Source organism: Rhinoraja longicauda, chromosome 40 (assembly GCF_053455715.1).
Source record: "Rhinoraja longicauda isolate Sanriku21f chromosome 40, sRhiLon1.1, whole genome shotgun sequence".
Lineage (NCBI taxonomy): Eukaryota > Metazoa > Chordata > Chondrichthyes > Rajiformes > Arhynchobatidae > Rhinoraja > Rhinoraja longicauda.
In genome coordinates this window covers 49,566-71,722 of record NC_135992.1, presented here as the reverse complement: position 1 = coordinate 71,722, position 22,157 = coordinate 49,566, and positions in this window count along the sequence as shown.

Here is a 22,157-nt window from a genome sequence, read left to right as displayed (position 1 = left end):
CCCCCACACTCCACACCCCCACACTCCCACACCCCCACACTCCCACACCCCCACACTCCCACACCCCCACACTCCACACCCCCACACTCCCACACTCCCCACACCCCACACTCCACACCCCCACACTCCCACACCCCCCATCCTCCCTCTCACACCCCCACACTCCCACACTCCCACACCCCCACACTCCCCACCCCCACACTCCCACACCCCCACACTCCCACACCCCCACCCCCACACTCCCACCCCCACACTCCCCACCCCACACTCCCACACCCCCACACTCCCACACCCCCCCCACCCCCACACTCCCCACCCCCCCACCCCCACACTCCCCATCTTCACATCCTTTTTCCTTCCCTCTTTTCCTCCCACTCCCTTCCTTCCTTTATTTCTCCTCCCTTTCTCCACTTTATTCTCTCAACCCCCTCCCACTGTAGCAAGGGCTCTCCTCTCACTTTCCTGCTCCTTCCTCCTCTCCCTAATTTCCTCCCCCTTCCCCCCACCCTCCCTAACCCCCTCACGTCCCCACTATCTTCCTGCAAAACACAAAGTCTAAAGAAGACAGAGCAACCAAGACAGGGTTAATAGACAGTAACTGGGAACATAATCCATCAGTGGAGGAGAAGTGGACCAGGCAGCCTCTGATCAGCTGAAGCAGGGCCATGGAATGAAATCACCGAGCAAAGGTGATACACAGCAAACACAGAGCAGTCCATGGCCACACTACACGAGCGATGGGCTCAGCCCAGGCATGGACACCTGGCCCAACGAGAGAGAAAGGAGGTTCAAAAACTACCGAAGAATTTCATTAGAAGAATGTGATAATTCTGTTCCGGAGAGTTGGATCTGAGCATCTAGAAGATCCAGACCTCCATCAGTGAAGGGAGGAAATGATGAACCGCAGATGCTGGCTAATGCCAAAGATACAGAGTGCTGGAGTAACTCAGCGGGTCAGGCAGCATCTCTGGAGAAACAAGATGGATGATGTTTCCAGTCAGGACCCTTCTTCAGATCTTAGAAATCTGAAGAGTCCTGACCCAAAACATCACCCACCTTGTTTCTCCGGAGATGTTGCCTGACCCGCTGAGTTGCTCCAGCACTTTGTGTTTATGGTTCAATTGAACTTTATTGCCACCTGTATCAAGGAACAGTGAAATTCATTTTGAGTAGTACACTTGTACAGATCAGTACAAGTACAAGAATCAGTACAAGTATCACTTTACATAAGTACCTAGATACCTCTTCAGGCCAAGAAGCAGAGGCGGAGAACAAGGTCGAGTGGGATCGGACTGTGCTCGACTGAGGTCAGACCGTTAGTGAAAGTCCAGGAGAAAGTGATCAGACCATGGACATGAGCTGTATCAGACCACAGGGATGAGATAACACGGGAGGGCACAGTGCGACCAGACACCCACACGGGATGAGAGGAGACAGGAGTGTGGGTCAGACAGTGGTGCAGACTGAACTCAGATGGTCCAGGATAGTGCAGGACAGTGACAGGGAAGTGGCATCCAACTAGAGAGGAGATGGGATCAGACAACAGGAGAGAAGTGGAGCAGATTCTGCAGGTGGTTGGGTCGCGGGGAGATGCAGTGAAGTGCGTGGCAACTGTTGGAGGCTCGCGGTCACTTTAAACCCACTACTGTTTACACAGGAAATATAAACACTGTGGAAATGAGTCATTCAGTTTAGAGATACAGCGTGGAAAACAGGCTCTTCTGCCAACCGAGTCCACGCCGACCAAAAACATTACACGTATCCTACACATGAAGGTCAATTTACAGATGCTAAATTAACCTACAAACATGCACGATTTTGGGATGTTGGTAGAAACCAGAAAATCCGGAGAACAAAGTCCCTGTGTTATGCCCTTATCCATTATTTCATAATTTTATAAGAAAACTAGCAAAGAGGGCCCGTCCCCACACCCCCCATTCTCTCCTCCCCCATCCCCACTCTTACTCTCCCCACACTCTCCCCTTTGGCCCGTCCTCTTAGGGTTTCCATTGTAACCGGGAGGGGGGGGAGGGAGTGAAGGGTGGAGGGAGGGAGAGGGAGGTTTTGGGGGAGGGAGGTGTGGAGGGGGGAGGGGGTGAGGGAGGGGGGGCGTGATGAGAGATGGGGGGGGTAGGTGTGGACGGGGGGGGGGGGGAGGAGGGAGGGAGGGGGGAGAGGGGAGGGATATGGACCTCCCCTTTTCCCAGTACCCCTCTTTCCCCAACCACCAAGTCCCCTCCGCACGACCCCTGTTGTCCCACTCCCCAGTCCCCATTCTCAGACCCCCCCCCCCCCCATTTTCTCTCCCCCAGACACAATCTTAGCATCATTCAAAGGCCGGGGGGGGGGGATAGCGGGGAGAGGGTCTCCGGGTGTGGAGAGAAGAGAGAAGCAAGGGGAGAGAGGAGAGGTGAGCCGGTGATCGCGGGCTGGCACCGCTAACGGCGTCCATTTTTTTTGTGCGAGTGAGGAGATGCCGCGCATGCGTGCTGAGCATAGAGTGAGGAGATTCCGCGCATGCGTACTGAGCACAGCCGCACCTCAGCGCCCCCTATAGAAACTTCAATAAGGGGGGGGGCAGCGCTTTAAAACCTCTGTAACTTACAAAATATGCGACCGAATTAAATAAAAACATCATTTTCCAGCAGCTGTCCGCGTGGTGATTAATGCTATGTAAAAATCTTGGCGCTACGGTTTACCGTTTTGGAGAAATCAGCGAAATCAAATATATATACATATATATAAAACCACACAAGATCTGAGTTTTAATAGTATACTAGACCAAGTGGGCCCGTTGGGCCCATTCCCCACTCTCCCATTCTCTCGTCCCCCATCCCCACTCTTACTCTCCCCACACTCTCCCCTTTGGCCCGTCCATTGTATCCGGGAGGGGGATGATTGAGTTAAGGGGGGAGGGTTTGAGAGTGAGGTTTGGGGGAGTGAGGTGTTGAGTGAATTGAGAGAGTGGTGGAGGGAGGGATGTGTTGAGGATGGAGGTGGAGGGATGGTGATGAGAGATGGGGTGGTATTTGTGGAGGGAGGGAGGGGGGGGAGAGAGGGGAGAGGGAGGGATGGGGGGAGAGGGGAGGGATTATGGACCTCCCCTTTTCCCATTACCCCTCTTTCCCCCACCACCATCCGCACTACCCCTGTTGTCCCATTCCCCATTCTCAGCCCCCCCCCATTTTCTCTCTCCCAGACACACTCTTAGCATCAGTTAAAGGCCCGGGGGGGGGGTGCGGGTGATCGGATCTTTGAAAAGTCCGTTGGGGGGGGGGTGGCTTCGGGAGATCGCATCATTCAAAGGCCCTGTTGGGGTGTGGGATTGCTTTGAGATGTTCTCCCGGGTGTGGGAGAGAGGAGAGATGCAAGTGGAGAGAGGAGAGGTGAGCCGGTGATCGCGGGCTTGCGCCGCTAACGGCGTCCATTGTTTTGGTGCGAGTGAGGAGATTCCGCGCATGCGTGCTGAGTACAGAGTGATGAGATACCGCGCATGCGTACTGAGCACTGCCGCACCGCAGCGCCCCCTTCTGTCAAAACCTCGATAAATCAGGGGGGGCAGCACTTTTAAACCTCTGTAACTTAAAAAATATTCGTCCGAATTAAATAAAAATATCATTTACCAGCAGCGAACCGTGGCGCTAAGGTTCACCGTTTTGCCGGAATTGCCGTATTCAGCCGACATCAGTGGAATATACATATATATATACAACATCTGAGTTTTAATAGTATACTAGACCAAGTGGGCCCGTTGGGCCCGTCCTCGTAGGGTTTCCATTGTAACCGGGAGGGGAGGAAAGGGGAGGGTTGGGGGAGGGAAGGGGGAGGGAGGAGGAGAGGGGAGGGGGAGGGGGGAGGGGGAGGGAGAGGGGAGGGAGGGGGGTAGGGGGGAGGGGAGGGGGGGAGAGGGGGGGATGGGAGGGAGGGGGGAAGGGAGGAGGGAAGGGGGGAGGGAGAGGGGAGGGAGGTGGGTAGGGGGGAGGGAGGGAGGGGACCTCCCCTTTTCCCAGTGCCCCTCTTTCCCCGTTGGGCCCGTCCTCGTAGGGTTTCCATTGTAACCGGGAGGAGGGGACGGGGGAGGGGTGAGGGGGTAGGGGTGAGGGGGGAGGGAAGGAGGGGGGAGGGAGGGTAGGGGGGAGGGGGAGGGAGGGGGAGGGAGGGGGGAGGGAGGGGAGAGGAGAGGGGGAGGGGAGAGGGGGGAGAGGAGAGGGGAGAGGAGAGAGGGGAGGGGGGAGAGGAGAGGGAGAGGGGGGAGAGGAGAGGGGAGAGGGGAGAGGGGGAGAGGAGAGGGGGGAGAGGAGAGGAGAGGGGGGAGAGGAGAGGGGGGAGAGGAGAGGAGAGGGGGGAGAGAGGAGAGGAGAGGGGAGGAGAGAGGAGAGGGGCCTATTTTACTCTAAAATAAACAGCATCCTTTCTTGAAAAAGAAATTAAACTTATCTATAGAGCAGCAGCTTATGTCTTTGTTATAAATGAAATTAAACTTATGTGAAATAAATGTTCTTTTGTTAAAAAAGAAAGTAAACTTATCTATGAAATCTCTGTCTTTTATCTTTTTTTTAAAATAAAATTAAATGCAATGGAAATCTCGTACCGTTTAAAATAAAAGTAATTTTTCTGTTGGAAATGATAAGAAACTTATCTATAAATATTCTTTCTGTATTTGGATTAAACTGCCCTCCTGAGCGATGCTGGAGCCTGTCCTCAACCAGCAGCAGCACGGTGGACTGTTGGTTACGGCAGTTGGTGTCAGTTCAAATCAACTGCTCCACCCACATCGAGTGTGAGGTTGGAGCCAATCACTGCACCCCACGTAGAGACCCAGCCAATCGGGCGCTAACAGGGAGGGTGGAGCCAATCACTGCACCCCACGTACAGACCCAGCCAATCGGGTGCTAACAGGGATGGTAGAGCCAATCACTGTACCCCACGTAAAGACCCAACCAATCGGGCGCTAACAGGGAGGATGAAACCCAATGAAAAAAACCGCGTTTTTACTTTAAAATAAACAGCGTTCTTTGTTGAAAAGGAAATAAACTTATCTGTAGAGCAGCAGCTTTTTTAAAATAAATAAAATCAAACTTAATGAAAATCACATTCCTCATTTTAAATAAATGTCTTTGTTATAAATGAAATCAAACAGCGGGAGAGGCGACGGCGACTACACTTCCGCTTCGGGGAGAGGAGGAGGGGGAGAGGAGGGGGGGGGAGAGGAGGGGGGAGAGGAGGGAAGGGGGGGGAGAGGAGGGGGGGAGGGGGGGAGGGGTGGGAGGGGGGAGGGGTGGGAGGGGGGAGGGGGGGAGGGGGGAAGGGGGGAGGAGGGAGGGGGGAGGAGGGAGGGGGGAGGAGGGAGGGGGAGAGGAGGGAGGGGGAGAGAGGAGGAGGGGGGAGGAGGGGGGGAGGAGAGGGAGAGGAGGGGGGAGAGGAGAGGGGGGAGATGAGAGGGGGAGGGGAGAGGAGAGGGGAGAGGAAAGAGTGGAGGGGGAGAGGAGATGGGGGAGAGGAGAGGGGAGAGGGGGGAGAGGAGAGGGGGGAGAGGAGAGGAGAGGGGGGAGAGAGGAGAGGAGATGGGGGGAGAGAGGAGAGGTGTCTATTTTACTTTAAAATAAACAGCATTCTTTGTTGAAAAAGAAATTAATCTTATCTATAGAGCAGAAGCGGGAGAGGCGACGGCGACTACACTTCCCGGCGGTCAGCGCTGCGGGGAAGGGAGGGAGGGAGGGATGAGGTAGGGAGGAGAGCAGAGTGGGGAGGGAGGGAGGGAGGAGAGGGGAGGAGAGGGGGAGGGATGGTGTAAGGGAGGGGGGAAGGGGGGGGAAGGGAGGGGAAAGGGAGGGGGAAGGGAGGGGGAGGGGGGAGGGAAGGGGGAGAGGAGAGGGGGGAGAGGAGAGGGGGGAGAGGAGAGGGGGAGAGGAGAGGGGGGAGAGGAGAGGGGGGGGAGAGGAGGGGGGGAGAGGAGGGGGGGAGAGGAGGGGGGGAGGAAGGGGGCAGAGGTGGGGGGAAGGGGAGGGAGAGGGGAGGGGAGGGGAGGGGGGAGGGGGTGGGAGGGAGGGGGGAAGGGGGAGGGGGGAGGGGGACCTCCCCTTTTCCCAGTACCCCTCTTTCCCCGTTGGGCCCGTCCTCGTAGGGTTTCCATTGTAACCGGGAGGAGGGGAGGGAGGGAAGGGGGAGGGAGGGAGGAGGGAGGTGTGGAGGGAGGAGGGGAGGGGGAGGGAGGGGGGGAGGGGAGGGGGGAAGGGGGGGAGGGGGGAGTGATGGGGTAGGGGTGAGGGGGAGGGAGGGGGGAGGGAGGGGGGAGGGAGGGGGAGAGGGGAGGGGGGAGGGGGAGGGAAGGGGGGGAGGGGGAGGGAGGGGGGATGGGAGGGGGAAGGGAGGGGGAAGGGGGGAGGGAGGGGGCTCTCCCCTTTTCCCAGCACCACTCTTTCCCCGTTGGGCCCGTCCTCGTAGGGTTTCCATTGTAACCGGGAGGAGGGGAGGGAGGGAAGGGGGAGGGAGGGAGGAGGTGTGGAGGGAGGAGGGGAGGGGGAGGGGAGGGGGGAAGGGGGGGAGGGGGGAGTGAGGGGGTAGGGGTGAGGGGGAGGGAGGGGGAGGGAGGGGGAGAGGGGAAGGGGGGTAAGGGGGGGAGGGGAGGGAGGGGGAGGGAGGGGGGAAGGGGGGAGGGGGAGGGAGAGTGGAAGGGGGGGAGGGGGAGGGAGGAGGGAGGTAGGGGAGGGGGAGGGGGGAAGGGGGAGGGAGGGGCACAGGGGCATTGTGACGTCACACGCTGAATACCACGGGGGGGGGGGGAAGGGGGGTCTGCTCGAGTTCATCTCACAGGGGCATTGTGACATCACAATGAAGAATAAATCCGCAGCGCAGCGCCCCCCTTCTGTCAAAACTTCGATAAATCAGGGGGGCAGCACTTTTAAACCTCTGCAACTTAAAAAATATGCGTCCGAATTAAATAAAAAATATCATTTTCCAGCAGCGAACCGCATGCTGATTAAGGCGGCACAAAAATCGTGGCGTTACGGTTCACGGTTTTGCCGGAATTGCCGTATTCAGCCGACATCAGTGGAATATATATATATATATATACAACATCTGAGTTTTAATAGTATACTAGACCAAGTGGGCCCGTTGGGCCCGTCCTCGTAGGGTTTCCATTGTAACCGGGAGGGGAGGAAAGGGGGAGGGTTGGGGGAGGGAGGAGGGGAGGGAGGGGGGGAGGGGATGGGGGAGGGAGAGGGGAGGGAGGGGGGTAGGGGGGAGGGAGGGGGGAGAGGGGGGGATGGGAGGGGGGAGGGGAGGGGGAAGGGAGGAGGGAAGGGGGGAGGGAGAGGGGAGGGAGGTGGGTAGGGGGGAGGGAGGGAGGGGGACCTCCCCTTTTCCCAGTACCCCTCTTTCCCCGTTGGACCCGTCCTCGTAGGGTTTCCATTGTAACCGGGAGGAGGGGAGGGAGGGAAGGGGGAGGGAGGGAGGAGGGAGGTGTGGAGGGAGGAGGGGGAGGGAGGGCGGGAGGGGAGGGGGGAAGGGGGGAGTGAGGGGGTAGGGGTGAGGGGGAGGGAGGGGGGAGGGAGGGGGGAGGGAGGGGGGAGGGGAGGGGGGGTAGGGGGGGAGGGAGGGGGAGGGAGGGGGAGGGAGGGGAGAGGAGAGGGGGGAGAGGAGAGGGGGGAGAGGAGAGGGGGAGAGGAGAGGGGGGAGAGGAGAGGGGGGAGAGGAGAGGGGGGAGAGGAGAGGGGAGAGGGGGGGAGATGGGGAGAGGGGAGAGGAGAGGAGAGGGGGGGAGAGAGGAGAGGGGTCTATTTTACTTTAAAATAAACAGCATTCTTTGTTGAAAAAGAAATTAAACTTATCTATAGAGCAGCAGCTTATGTCTTTGTTATAAATGAAATTAAACTTATGTGAAATAAATGTTCTTTTGTTAAAAAAGAAAGTAAACTTATCTATGAAATCTGTCTTTTATCTTTTTTTTAAAAATAAAATTAAATGCAATGGAAATCTCGTACCGTTTAAAATAAATGTAATTTTTCTGTTGGAAATGATAAGAAACTTATCTATAAATATTCTTTCTGTATTTCAATTAAACTGCCCTCCTAAGCGATGCTGGAGCCTGTCCTCAACCAGCAGCAGCAGCAGCAGCACGGTGGACTGTTGGTTGCGGCAGTTGGTGTCAGTTCAAATCAACTGCTCCACCCACATCGAGTGTGAGGTTGGAGCCAATCACTGCACCCCACGTAGTGACCCAGCCAATCGGGCGCTAACAGGGAGGGTGGAGCCAATCACTGCACCCCACGTAGAGACCCAGCCAATCGGGCGCTAACAGGGAGGGTGGAGCCAATCACTGCACCCCACGTAGAGACCCAGCCAATCGGGTGCTAACAGGGATGGTGGAGCCAATCACTTTACCCCACGTAAAGACCCAACCAATCGGGCGCTAACAGGGAGGGTGAAACCCAATGAAAAAAACCGCATTTTTACTTTAAAATACACAGCGTTCTTTGTTGAAAAGGAAATAAACTTATCTATAGAGCAGCAGCTTTTTTAAAATAAATAAAATCAAACTTAATGAAAATCACATTCCTCATTTTAAATAAATGTCTTTGTTATAAATGAAATCAAACAGCGGGAGAGGCGACGGCGACTACACTTCCGCTTCGGGGAGAGGAGGAGGGGGAGAGGAGGGGGGGGAGAGGAGGGGGGGGAGAGGAGGGGGGGGAGAGGAGGGGGGGGGAGAGGAGGGGGGTGAGAGGAGGGGGGGGAGAGGAGGGGGGGAGAGGAGGGGGGGGAGAGGAGGGGGGGGAGAGGAGGGGGGGGGAGAGGAGGGGGGGGGGAGAGGAGGGGGGGGAGAGGAGGGGGGGAGGAGGGGGGAGGGAGGGGGGGGAGAGGAGGGGGGGAGGGGGGGAGGGGGGGAGGGGGGGGAGGGGGGAGGGGGGGAGGGGGGAGGGGGGGAGGGGGGGAGGGGGGAGGGGTGGGAGAGGAGGGGGAGGGGGGGAGGAGGAGGGGGAGAGGAGGGAGGGGGAGAGGAGGGAGGGGGGGAGGGGGAGAGGAGGGAGGGGGGAGAGGAGGAGGGGGGAGAGGAGGGAGGGGGAGAGGAGGGAGGGGGAGAGGAGGAGGAGGGGAGAGGAGGAGGGGGGGGAGGAGGGGGGAGGAGGGGGGGAGGAGTGGGGGAGGAGTGGGGGAGGAGGGGGAGAGGGGAGGGGGGAGAGGAGAGGGGGGAGAGGAGAGGGGGGAGAGGAGAGGGGGGGAGGGGAGAGGAGAGGGGAGAGGAAAGAGTGGAGGGGGAGTGGAGAGGGGGGAGAGGAGAGGGGAGAGGGGAGAGGGGGGAGAGGAGAGGGGGAGAGGAGAGGAGAGGGGGGAGGAGAGGAGAGGGGGGGAGAGAGGAGAGGTGTCTATTTTACTTTAAAATAAACAGCATTCTTTGTTGAAAAAGAAATTAATCTTATCTATAGAGCAGAAGCGGGAGAGGCGACGGCGACTATACTTCCCGGCGGTCAGCGCTGCGGGGAAGGGAGGGAGGGAGGGATGAGGTAGGGAGGAGAGGAGAGTGGGGAGGGAGGGGGGAGAGGGTGTAAGGGATGGGGAAGGGGGGGGAAGGGAGGGGAAGGGGAGGGGGGAAGGGAGGGGGAGAGGAGAGGGGGGGAGAGGAGAGGGGGGGAGAGGAGAGGGGGGAGAGGAGAGGGGGGAGAGGAGAGGGGGGCGAGGAGAGGGGGGGAGAGGAGAGGGGGGAGAGGAGAGGGGGAGAGGAGAGGGGGAGAGGAGGGGGGGAGAGGAGGGGGGAGGAAGGGGGCAGAGGTGGGGGGAAGGGGAGGGAGAGGGAGAGGGGAGGGGAGGGGAGGGGGGAGGGGAGGGAGGGGGAGAGGAGGAGGGGGGAGAGGAGGAGGGGGGGAGGAGGGAGGGGGAGAGGAGGGAGGGGGAGAGGAGGGAGGGGGAGTGGAGGGAGGGGGAGAGGAGGGAGAGGAGGGGGGGAGGAGGGGGGAGGGAAGGGGGAGAGGAGAGGGGGGGAGAGGAGAGGGGGGAGAGGAGAGGGGGGAGAGGAGAGGGGGGAGAGGAGAGGGGGGATAGGAGAGGGGGGAGAGGAGAGGGGGGAGAGGAGAGGGGGGGAGAGGAGGGGGGGAGAGGAGGGGGGGAGGAAGGGGGCAGAGGTGGGGGGAAGGGGAGGGAGAGGGGAGGGGAGGGGAGGGGGGAGGGGAGGGGGGAGGGGTGGGAGGGAGGGGGAAGGGGGAGGGGGGAGGGGGACCTCCCCTTTTCCCAGTACCCCTCTTTCCCCGTTGGGCCCGTCCTCGTAGGGTTTCCATTGTAACCGGGAGGAGGGGAGGGAGGGAAGGGGGAGGGAGGGAGGAGGGAGGTGTGGAGGGAGGAGGGGAGGGGGAGGGAGGGGAGGGGGGAAGGGGGGGAGGGAGGAGTGAGGGGGTAGGGGTGAGGGGGAGGGAGGGGGAGGGAGGGGGAGAGGGGAGGGGGGGTAGGGGGGGAGGGGGGAAGGGTGGAGGGGGTGGGGATGGGAGGGGGAAGGGGGGAGGGAGGGGGCTCTCCCCTTTTCCCAGTACCACTCTTTCCCCGTTGTGAGGGAGGAGGGAGGAGGGGAGGGAGGGGGGAAGGGGAGGGCGGAAAGGGTGGGAGGGGGGAAAGGGGGGAGGGGGGGAAAGGGGGGAGGGGGTAGGGAGAGGGGAAGGGGGGAGGGGGAGGGAGGGGGGAGGTAGGGGAGGGGGAGGGGGGAAGGGGGAGGGAGGGGCACAGGGGCATTGTGACGTCACACGCTGAATACCACGGGGGGGGGGGAAGGGGGGTCTGCTCGAGTTCATCTCACAGGGGCATTGTGACATCACAATGAAGAATAAATCCGCACCGCAGCGCCCCCCTTCTGTCAAAACTTCGATAAATCAGGGGGGGCAGCACTTTTAAACCTCTGTAACTTAAAAAATATGCGGCCGAATTAAATAAAAATATCATTTTCCAGCAGCGAACCGCATGCTGATTAAGGCGGTTCAAAAATCGTGGCGCTACGGTTCACCGTTTTGCCGGAATGCCTTCAGCCGACATCAGTGGAATATATATACAAACATCGCTTCAAGATCTGAGTTTTAATAGTATATAGATAGATAGACTAGAAAAGAGGGCCCGTTGGGCCCGTCCCCACACCCCCCATTCTCTCCTCCCCCAGCCCCACTCTTACTCTCCAAGTGTGCCCGTTGGGCCCGTCCTCCTGATCTGTGTCTGTCAAGTGACCACTATAGCCTTCTTTTTTTTTTTTTTTTCCTAATCAGATGTGCAGCACTTTGGTCAACATGGGTTGTTTTTAAATGTGCTATACAAATATAATTGACTTGACTTGACTTGACTTGACTTGCAATAACAAAACAATCAGTGCTTTTCTGGAAACTTTTCGAAACAATGTAGCCGTCACAAGCTGAAAACTAAATCCTTTTCTGTCTGTCAAGTGACCACTATAAATGTCTTTTTTTTTTTTCCTAATCAGATGTGCAGCACTTTGGTCAACGTGGGTTGTTTTTAAATGTGCTATACAAATAAAACTGACTTGATTTGACTTGACTTGACTTGCAATAACAAAAAAGACTACTTGGAAACCTTTCGAAACAATGTAGCCGTCACAAGCTGAAAACTAAATCCTTTTCTGGAAACTTTTGGAAACAAATGTAGCCGTCACAAGCCACAAGCTGAAAACTAAATCTGCACCGCAGCGCCCCCCTGAAAAATGGGGGGGCAGCGCTTTAAAACCTCTGTAACTTAAAAAACACGCGACCAAATTAAATGAAAATATCACGGCCGAGCGAGCGCGAGATTGGCGATTGAGGCGGTGCAAAAACCGTCGTGCTACGGTCCGCCGTTTTGCTGCAATCGCTGTTACGTATAAATATACGATATATTCAGGTCAAACCCAAAAAAAATATATAAACAAGATCTGAGTTTTAATAGTATATAGACTAGAACAAGTGTGCCCGTTCAAAGCGGGCCCGTTGGGCCCGTCCCCACACCCCCCATTCTCTCCTCCCCCAGCCCCACTCTTACCCGTTGGGCCCGTCCTCCTGATCTGTGTATGTCAAGTGACCACTATATTTCCTAATCAGATGTGCAGCACTTTGGTCAACGTGGGTTGTTTTTAAATGTGCTATACAAATATAATTGACTTGACTTGACTTGACTTGACTTGACTTGCAATAACAAAAAACAGCACTTTAAAACAATCCTGGAAACTTTCGAAACAATGTTCGAAACAATGTAGCCGTCACAAGCTGAAGACCAAATCTGCACTGCAGCGCCCCCCTGAAAAGGGGGGGGGCAGCGCTTTAAAACCTCTGTAACTTAAAAATCACGCGACCAAAGTAAATGAAAATATCACGGCCGAGCGAGCGCGAGATTGGCGATTGAGGCGGTGCGAAAATCGTCGCGCTACGGTCAGCCTTTTTTCCGCAATCGATGTTACGTACGGTTCAGGTCATTCTCAAAAATATACACAAGATCTGAGTTTTAGTATTATACTAGCACAAGTGTGCCCGTTGGGCCCGTCCTCGTAGGGTTTCCATTGTAACCGGGAGGGGAGTGGGGGGGAGGGAAGGGGGAGGGTGGGGGCGAGGGAAGGGGAGGGAGGGAGGAGGGGAGGGGGAGGGAGGGGGGAGGGGAAGGGGGAAGGGGGAGGGAGAGGGGGGTGGGGGGGTAGGGGGGAGGGAGAGGGGAGAGAGGGGGGTGGGGGGGCGGGGGAGGAAGGGGGAGGGGAGGAGGGAGGGGAGGGAGAAGGGGGGAGGGAGAGGGGAGGAGGGAGGGGGACCTCCCCTTCTCCCAGTACCCCTCTTTCCCCGTTGGGCCCGTCCTCGTAAGGTTTCCATTGTAACCGGGAGGAGGGGAGGAAGGGAAGGGGGAGGGAGGGAGGGAGGAGGGAGGTGTGGAGGGAGGAGGGGAGGGGGAGGGGGAGGGAGGGGGGAGGGGAGGGGGAAGTGGGGGAGGGGGGGGAGATGGAGGGGGAGGGAGAGGGGAGGGAGGGGGTAGGGGTGAGGGGGAGGGAGGGGGAAGGGGGGAGGGTGGGGGACCACCCGTTTTCCCAGTACCCCTCTTTCCCCGTTGGGCCCGTCCTCGTAGGGTTTCCATTGTAACCGGGAGGCAGGGAGGGAGGGGGGAGGGAGGGAGGTGTGGAGGGAGGAGGGGAAGGAAAGGGGGGAGGGGAGGGGGGAAGGGGGGAAAGGGGGGGAGGAAGGGGGGGAGGTGGAGGGAGGGGAGGGAGGGGGACCTCCCATTTTCCCAGTACCCCTCTTTCCCCGTTGGGCCCGTCCTTGTAGGGTTTCCATTGTAACCGGGAGGCGGGGAGGGAGGGGGGAGGGAGGGAGGAGGGGAGGGGGATGGAGGGGGGAGGAGGGAAGGGGTGAGAGGTGAGAGGGGATGGCGGGGAGGGGGGAAGGGGGGGATGTGGAGGGAGGGGGGAAGGGGGGAGGGAGGGGACCTCCCCTTTTCCCAGTACCCCTCTTTCCCCGTTGGGCCCGTCCCTGAGGGGTGAGGGAGGTGTGGAGGGATGGGGAGGGCGTTGGGGAGGAGGGGGGGAGGGAGTGGGGATGGAGGTGGGAAGGAGTGGGGAGGAAGGGGTTGAGGGGGTAAGGGGGACCTCCCCTTTCTTTTTTCGCAACACTTGCCCCGGTGGTCCACGAGCATAGGGGCCCCATGCTGATCTGTGTATGTTAAGTGACTTGCAATAAAAAACACAACTTTAAAAAACAATCAGTTGCTTTTCGCAACAAAGTAGCCCATCGCACCCAAGCATTGTGACGTCACAAGCTGAAGACCTTGAAAAAAAAGGTTAAAAATAAAAAAATGTAAATTTGTAAAGAGCAGACACCCAATAGCAGCTGCTTGTCCATTGTGACATCACACGCTGAAGGGGGGGGGGGAAGGGGGGTCAGCTCGAGCTCATCTCACAGGGGCATTGTGACATCACACGCTGAAGACTAAATCCGCACCGCAGCGCCCCCCTGAAAAGGGGGAGGGGGGCAGCGCTTTAAAACCTCTGTAACTTAAAAAATACGCGACCAAATTAAGAGAAAATATCACGGCCGAGCGAGCGCGAGATTGGCGATTGAGGCGGTGCGAAAACCGTGGCGCTACGGTTCGCCTTTTTTCCGCAATCGATGTTACGTACGGTTCAGGCCATTCCCAAAAATTTACACAAGATCTGAGTTTTAATAGTATATAGATACTAGCACAAGTGTGCCCGTTGGGCCCGTCCTCGTAGGGTTTCCATTGTAAACGGGAGGGGATGGGGGGGGAAGGGGGAGGGAGGGGGGGAGGGGAGTGTGGAGTGGAGGGGAGGGGGAAGGGTGAGAGGGGGATGGGGAGGGAGAGGGGGGGAGGGGGGTGGGAGGGAGGGTCTATTTTACTTTAAAATAAACAGCGTTCTTTTTTGAAAAGGAAATAAACTTATCTATAGAGCATCAGCTTTTTTTAAATAAATAAAATCAAACTTAATGAAAATCACATTCCTCATTTAAAATAAACTAGAACAAGTGTGCCCGTTGAAAGCGGGCCCGTTGGGCCCGTCCCCACACCCCCCATTCTCTCCTCCACCAGCCCCACTCTTACCCGTTGGGGCCGTCCTCCTGATCTGTGTATGTCAAGTGACCACTATATTTCCTAATCAGATGTGCAGCACTTTGGTCAACGTGGGTTGTTTTTAAATGTGCTATACAAATATAATTGACTTGACAATGTGCTATACAAATATAATTGACTTGACTTGACTTGACTTGACTTGACTTGACTTGCAATAACAAAAAACAGCACTTTAAAACAATCCTGGAAACTTTTCGAAACAATGTTGGAAACAATGTAGCCGTCACAAGCAGAAGACCAAATCTGCACTGCAGCGCCCCCCTGAAAAGGGGGGGGGGCAGCGCTTTAAAACCTCTGTAACTTAAAAATCACGCGACCAAAGTAAATGAAAATATCACGGCCGAGCGAGCGCGAGATTGGCGATTGAGGCGGTGAGAAAACCGTCGCGCTACGGTCCGCCTTTTTTCCGCAATCGATGTTACGTACGGTTCAGGTCATTCTCAAAAATATACACAAGATCTGAGTTTTAATAGTATATAGACTAGCACAAGTGTGCCCGTTGGGCCCGTCCTCGTAGGGTTTCCATTGTAACCGGGAGGGGAGTGGGGGGGAGGGAAGGGGGAGGGAGGGAGGAAGGGAGGGGGAGGGAGGGGGGGAGTGGGAGGGGGAGGGAGGGGGGAGGGAGGAGGGGAGGGGAGGGGGAGGGGAGGGGGAGGGGGAGGGAGGGGGAGGGAGGAGGGGAGGGGGGAGGGAGAGAGGATGGAGGGGGGTAGGGAGGGGGGAAAGGGGGAGGGAGGAGGACCTCCCCTTTTCCCAGTACCCCGCTTTCCCCGTTGGGCCCGTCCTCGTAGGGTTTCCATTGTTACCGGGAGGAGGGGAGGGAGGGAAGGGGGAGGGAGGGAGGAGGGAGGTGTGGAGGGAGGAGGGGAGGGGAGGGTTGGAGAGGGGAAGGGGGGGGGAGGGAGAGGGGAGGGAGGGGGGTAGGGGGAGGGAGGGGGGTAGGGGGGAGGGAGGGGGAGGGGAGGGGAGAAGGGGGAGGGAGGGGGACCTCCCCTTTTCACAGTACCCCTCTTTCCCCGTTGGGCCCGTCCTCGTAGGGTTTCCATTGTAACCGGGAGGGGAGTGGGGGGGAGGGAAGGGAGGAGGGAGGGGGAGGGGAGGGGGAGGGAGTGGGGGAGGGGAAGGGGGGAGGGGGGAGGGAGAGTGGAGGGAGGGGTTATGGGGAGGGGGAGGGAGGGGGAAGGGGGGAGGGAGGGGGACCACCCATTTTCCCAGTACCCCTCTTTCCCCGTTGGGCCCGTCCTCGTAGGGTTTCCATTGTAACCGGGAGGCGGGGAGGGAGGGGGGAGGGAGGGAGGAGGGAGGTGTGGAGGGAGGAGGGGAGGGAAGGGGGGAGGGGAGGGGGGAAGGGGAGGGGGGAAGAGGGGGAGGTGGAGGGAGAGGGGAGGGAGGGGGAAGGGAGGAGGGAGGGGGACCTCCCCTTTTCCCAGTACCCCTCTTTCCCCGTTGGGCCCGTCCTCGTAGGGTTTCCATTGTAACCGGGAGGTGGGGAGGGAGGGGGGAGGGATGGAGGAGGGGAGGGGGATGGAGTGGGGGAGGGGAGGGGGGAAGGGGTGGGAGGGGAAGGGGGGGAGGGGGGAAGGGGGGGAGGTGGAGGGAGGGGGAGGGAGGGGGGAGGGAGGGGGAAGGGGGGAGGGAGGGGGACCTCTCCTTTTCCCAGTACCCCTCTTTCCCCGTTGGGCCCGTCCCCGAGGGGTGAGGGAGGTGTGGAGGGATGGGGAGGGAGTTGGGGAGGAGGGGGGGAGGGAGTGGGGATGGAGGTGGGAAGGAGTGGGGAGGAAGGGGTTGAGGGGGGAAGGGGGACCTCCCCTTTCTTTTTTCGTAACACTTGCCCCGGTGGCCCACGAGCATAGGGGCCCCATGCTGATCTGTGTATGTTAAGTGACTAGCAATTAAAAACACAACTTTAAAAAACAACCATTTGCTTTTCGCAACAATGTAGCACAAGCATTGTGACGTCACAAGCTGAAGACCTTTGAAAAAAAAGGTTAAAAATTAAAAAACGTAAATTTGTAAAGAGCAGACACCCAATAGCAGCTGCTTGGCACAGGGGCATTGTGACATCACAATGAAGATTAATCCGCACCGCAGCGCCCCCCTTCTGTCAAAACTTCGATAAATCAGGGGGGGCAGCGCTTTAAAACCTCTGTAACTTAAAAAATATATGACCAAATTAAATGAAAATATCGCGGCCGGTCAGACGGGAGGTTGGTGATCAAGGCGGTGCAAAAACCGTGACGCGACGGTTTACAGTTTTGCCGCAATCAGTGATATATACACAAACCCAGGATACAAACATATTTATAAACAAGAAGTGAGTTTTAATAGTATACTAGACAAAGTGGGCCCGTTGGGCCCATTCCCCACTCCCCCATTCTCTCGTCCCCCATCCCCACTCTTACTCTCCCCACACTCTCCCCTTTTGCCCGTCCATTGTATCCGGGAAGGGGTGAGGGAGTGAAGGGGAGGGAGGGAGAGGGAGGTTTGGGGGAGGGAGGTGTGGAGTGATCGAGGGGGAGGGAGTGGTGGAGGGAGGGATGTGTTGAGGATGGAGGGAGGGGGGAGGGTGATTAGAGATGGGGTGGTATTTGTGGAGGGAGGGAGGGGGGGGGAGAGAGGGGGGATGGAGGGATGGGGGAGATGGGAGGGATATGGACCTCCCCTTTTCCCAGTACCCCTCTTTCCCCCACCACCAATTCCCCTCCGCACTACCCCTGTTGTCCCATTCCCCATTCTCAGCCCCCCCCCCCCATTTTCTCTCCCCCAGACACACTCTTAGCATCAGTTAAAGTCCGGTGGGGGGGGGGGGCTTCGGGAGATCGCATCATTCAAAGGCCCGGGGGGGGGGGGATAGCGGGGAGATGTTCTCCCGGGTGTGGGAGAGAGGAGAGAAGCAAGGGGAGAGAGGAGAGGTGAGCCGGTGATCGCGGGCTGGCGCCGCTAACGGCGTCCATTGTTTTGGTGCGAGTGAGGAGATGCCGCGCATGCGTGCTGAGTACAGAGTGAGGAGATTCCGCGCATGCGTACTGAGCACTGCCGCACCGCAGCGCCCCCCTTCTGTCAAAACTTCGATAAATGAGGGGGTCAGCACTTTTAAACCTCTGTAACTTAAAAAATATGCGTCCGAATTAAATGAATCCAGCAGCGAACCGCGTGCTGATTAAGGTGGTACAAAAATCGTGGCGCTACGGTTCACCGTTTTGCCGGAATTGCCGTATTCAGCCGACATCAGTGGAATATATATATATACATACAAGATCTGAGTTTTAATAGTATATACTAGCACAAGTGTGCCCGTTGGGCCCATCCTCGTAGGGTTTCCATTGTAACCGGGATGGGAGTGGGGGGGAGGAAAGGGGAAGGGTTCGGGGGAGGGAAGGGGGAGGGAGGAGGGGTGGGGGAGGGAGGGGAGGAGGGGAGGGGGAGGGAGGGGGGATGGGAGGGGGGAGGGAGAGGGGAGGGAGGGGGTAGGGGGGAGGGGGAGGGAGGGGGGAGGGGAGGGGTGAAGGGGAGGGAGAGGGGAGGGAGAGGGAGGGGGGGAGGGGAGGGGGAGGGGAAGGGAGGGGGGAGGGGAGGGGGAAGGGGGAGGGAGGTGGACCTCCCCTTTTCCCAGTACCCCTCTTTCCCCGTTGGGCCCGTCCTCGTAGGGTTTCCATTGTAACCAGGAGGAGGGGAGGAAGGGAAGGGGGGTGAGGGAGGAGGGATATGTGGAGGGAGGAGGGAAGGGAGGGGGGAAGGGGGGGGGAGAGGGGAGGGAGAGGGGAGGGAGAGGGGAGGGAGGCGGGTAGCGGGGGGAGGGGGGGGAGGGAGGGGGGAGGGGGAAGGGGGGAGGGATGGGGACCTCCCCTTTTCCCAGTACCCCTCTTTCCCCGTTGGGCCCGTCCTCGTAGGGTTTCCATTGTAACCGGGAGGAGGGGAGGGAGGTAAGGGGGAGGGAGGGAGGGAAGGGTGAGGGAGGGAGGAGGGAAGTGTGGAGGGAGGAGGGGAGGGGGAGGGGGGGAAGGGGGAGGGAGGCGGGTGGAGGGGGGACGGAGGGGGAGGGGGGAGGGAGGGGGAGGGGAGGGAGGGGGAGGGGAGGGGGGGAGGGAGGGGGGAGGGAGGGGGACCTCCCCTTTTCCCAGTACCCCTCTTTCCCCGTTGGCCCGTCCTCGTAGGGTTTCCATTGTAACCGGGAGGAGGGGAGGGAGGGAAGGGGGAGGGAGGGAGGAGAGAGGTGTGGAGGGAGGAGGGGAGGGGGAGGGAGGGGGGAGGGGGGAAGGGGGGGAGGGAGAGGGGTAGGGGGGGAGGGGGAGGGAGGGGAGGGGGGAAGGGGGAGGGAGGGGGACCTCCCCTTTTCCCAGTACCCCTCTTTCCCCGTTGGGCCCGTCCTCGTAGGGTTTCCATTGTAACCGGGAGGGGAGGGAGGGAAGGGGGAGGGAGGGAGGGAGGAGGGAGGTGTGGAGGGAGGTGTGGAGGGAGGAGGGGAGGGGGAGGGAGGGGAGGGGGGTGGAGGGGGGAAGGGGGGAGGGGGAGGGAGAGGGGAGGGAGGGGGACCTCCCCATTTCCCAGTACCCCTCTTTCCCCGATGGGCCCGTCCCCGTAGGATTTCCATTGTAACCGGGAGGGGGGAGGGAAGGAGGAAGGAGGGGGCGGGGGAGAGGGATGGAAGGGAGGGGGGAGGGATTGGGGGAGGGAGGGATGGAGGGAAGGAGGGAGGGGGGGGGAGGGGTGAGGGAGGTGGGGAGGGAGGGGGGAGGGAGTTGGGGAGGGAGGGGGAGGAGGGGGGAGGGAGTGGGGATGGAGGTGGGAAGGAGGGGGGATGAAGGGGTTGAGGGGGGAAGGGGGACCTCCCCTTTTCCCAGTACCCCTCTTTCCCCCACCACCAAGCCCCCTCCGCAACGACCCCTGTTGTCCCCCTCCCCAGTCCCCCTTCGTGGATGGGGGACCGAGCTCAGGGGTTACCGAGCTTTTGCGGTTGCAGCTCCTAGACTGTGGAACAGCATCCCTCTCCCCATCAGAACTGCCCCCTCCATCCACTCCTTTAAGTCCAGGCTCAAAACCTATTTCTACTCCCTAGCGTTTGAGGCTCATTGAGGAGGTACTGTGAACTGTTTGCCTGCCACTGTATATTTCATATTTTTCCTTAGTACCTAATCAGATGTACAGCACTTTGGTCAACGTGGGTTGTTTTTAAATGTGCTATACCAATAAAATTGACTTGACTTGACTTGACCAAGTGCTTCTCACGGCGATCTGTATTCGCAACAATGTATCACCCATCTCACAGGGGCATTGTGACATCATAAGCTGAAGACCTTCAATAAATCCGCACCACAGCGCCTGTATTCGCAACAATGTATCCCCCATCTCACAGGGGCATTGTGACATCATAATCTGAAGACCTTCAATAAATCCGCACCACAGCGCCCCCTATAATTTAGGGGGGGGGGAGCGCTTTAAAACCTCTGTAACTTAAAAAACATGCGACCGAATTAAATAATAAACAATTTTGCAGCAGATAACCGCGTGGTGATTAAGGCGGTGCAAAAATCGTGGCGCTACGGTTCACCGTTTTGACGAAATCAGAGAAACCGCTGTTACGCGCATACATATATATATAACACAAGATCTGAGTTTTAGTAGTATACTAGACCAAGTGGGCCCGTTGGGCCCGTCCTCGTAGGGTTTCCATTGTAACCGGGAGGGGAGGAAAGGGGGAGGGTTGGTGGAGGGAAGGGGGAGGGAGGAGGAGAGGGGAGGGGGGGAGGGGGGAGGGGGGAGGGAGAGGGGAGGGAGGGGGGTAGGGGGGAGGGAGGGGGGAGAGGGGGGGATGGGAGGGGAGGGGGGAAGGGAGGAGGGAAGGGGGGAGGGAGAGGGGAGGGAGGTGGGTAGGGGGGAGGGAGGGAGGGGGACCTCCCCTTTTCCCAGTACCCCTCTTTCCCCGTTGGGCCCGTCCTCGTAGGGTTACCATTGTAACCGGGAGGAGGGGAGGGAGGGAGGAGGGAGGTGTGGAGGGAGGAGGGGAGGGGGAGGGAGGGGGGAGGGAGGAAGGGGGGGAGGGGTGAGGGGGTAGGGGTGAGGGGGAGGGAGGGAGGGGGGAGGGAGGGTAGGGGGGGAGGGGGAGGGAGGGGGAGGGAGGGGGGAGGGAGGGGAGAGGAGAGGGGGAGGGGAGAGGGGGGAGAGGAGAGGAGAGGGGGGAGAGGAGAGGGGGGAGAGGAGAGGAGAGGGGGGAGAGAGGAGAGGAGAGGGGAGGAGAGAGGAGAGGGGCCTATTTTACTCTAAAATAAACAGCATCCTTTGTTAAAAAAGAAATTAAACTTATCTATAGAGCAGCAGCTTATGTCTTTGTTATAAATGAAATTAAACTTATGTGAAATAAATGTTCTTTTGTTAAAAAAGAAAGTAAACTTATCTATGAAATCTCTGTCTTTTATCTTTTTTTTTAAATAAAATTAAATGCAATGGAAATCTCGTACCGTTTAAAATAAAAGTAATTTTTCTGTTGGAAATGATAAGAAACTTATCTATAAATATTCTTTCTGTATTTGGATTAAACTGCCCTCCTGAGCGATGCTGGAGCCTGTCCTCAACCAGCAGCAGCACGGTGGACTGTTGGTTACGGCAGTTGGTGTCAGTTCAAATCAACTGCTCCACCCACATCGAGTGTGAGGTTGGAGCCAATCACTGCACCCCACGTAGAGACCCAGCCAATCGGGCGCTAACAGGGAGGGTGGAGCCAATCACTGCACCCCACGTACAGACCCAGCCAATCGGGTGCTAACAGGGATGGTAGAGCCAATCACTGTACCCCACGTAAAGACCCAACCAATCGGGCGCTAACAGGGAGGATGAAACCCAATGAAAAAAACCGCGTTTTTACTTTAAAATAAACAGCGTTCTTTGTTGAAAAGGAAATAAACTTATCTATAGAGCAGCAGCTTTTTTAAAATAAATAAAATCAAACTTAATGAAAATCACATTCCTCATTTTAAATAAATGTCTTTGTTATAAATGAAATCAAACAGCGGGAGAGGCGACGGCGACTACACTTCCGCTTCGGGGAGAGGAGGAGGGGGAGAGGAGGGGGGGGAGAGGAGGGGGGGGAGAGGAGGGGAGGGGGGGGAGAGGAGGGGGGGAGGGGGGGAGGGGTGGGAGGGGGGAGGGGTGGGAGGGGGGAGGGGAGGGGGGAAGGGGGGAGGAGGGAGGGGGAGGAGGGAGGGGGGAGGAGGGAGGGGGAGAGGAGGGAGGGGGAGAGAGGAGGAGGGGGGGGAGGAGGGGGGGAGGAGAGGGAGAGGAGGGGGGAGAGGAGAGGGGGGAGAGGAGAGGGGGGAGGGGAGAGGAGAGGGGAGAGGAAAGAGTGGAGGGGGAGAGGAGAGGGGGGAGAGGAGAGGGGAGAGGGGGGAGAGGAGAGGGGGGAGAGGAGAGGAGAGGGGGGAGAGAGGAGAGGAGAGGGGGGGAGAGAGGAGAGGTGTCTATTTTACTTTCAAATAAACAGCATTCTTTGTTGAAAAAGAAATTAATCTTATCTATAGAGCAGAAGCGGGAGAGGCGACGGCGACTACACTTCCCGGCGGTCAGCGCTGCGGGGAAGG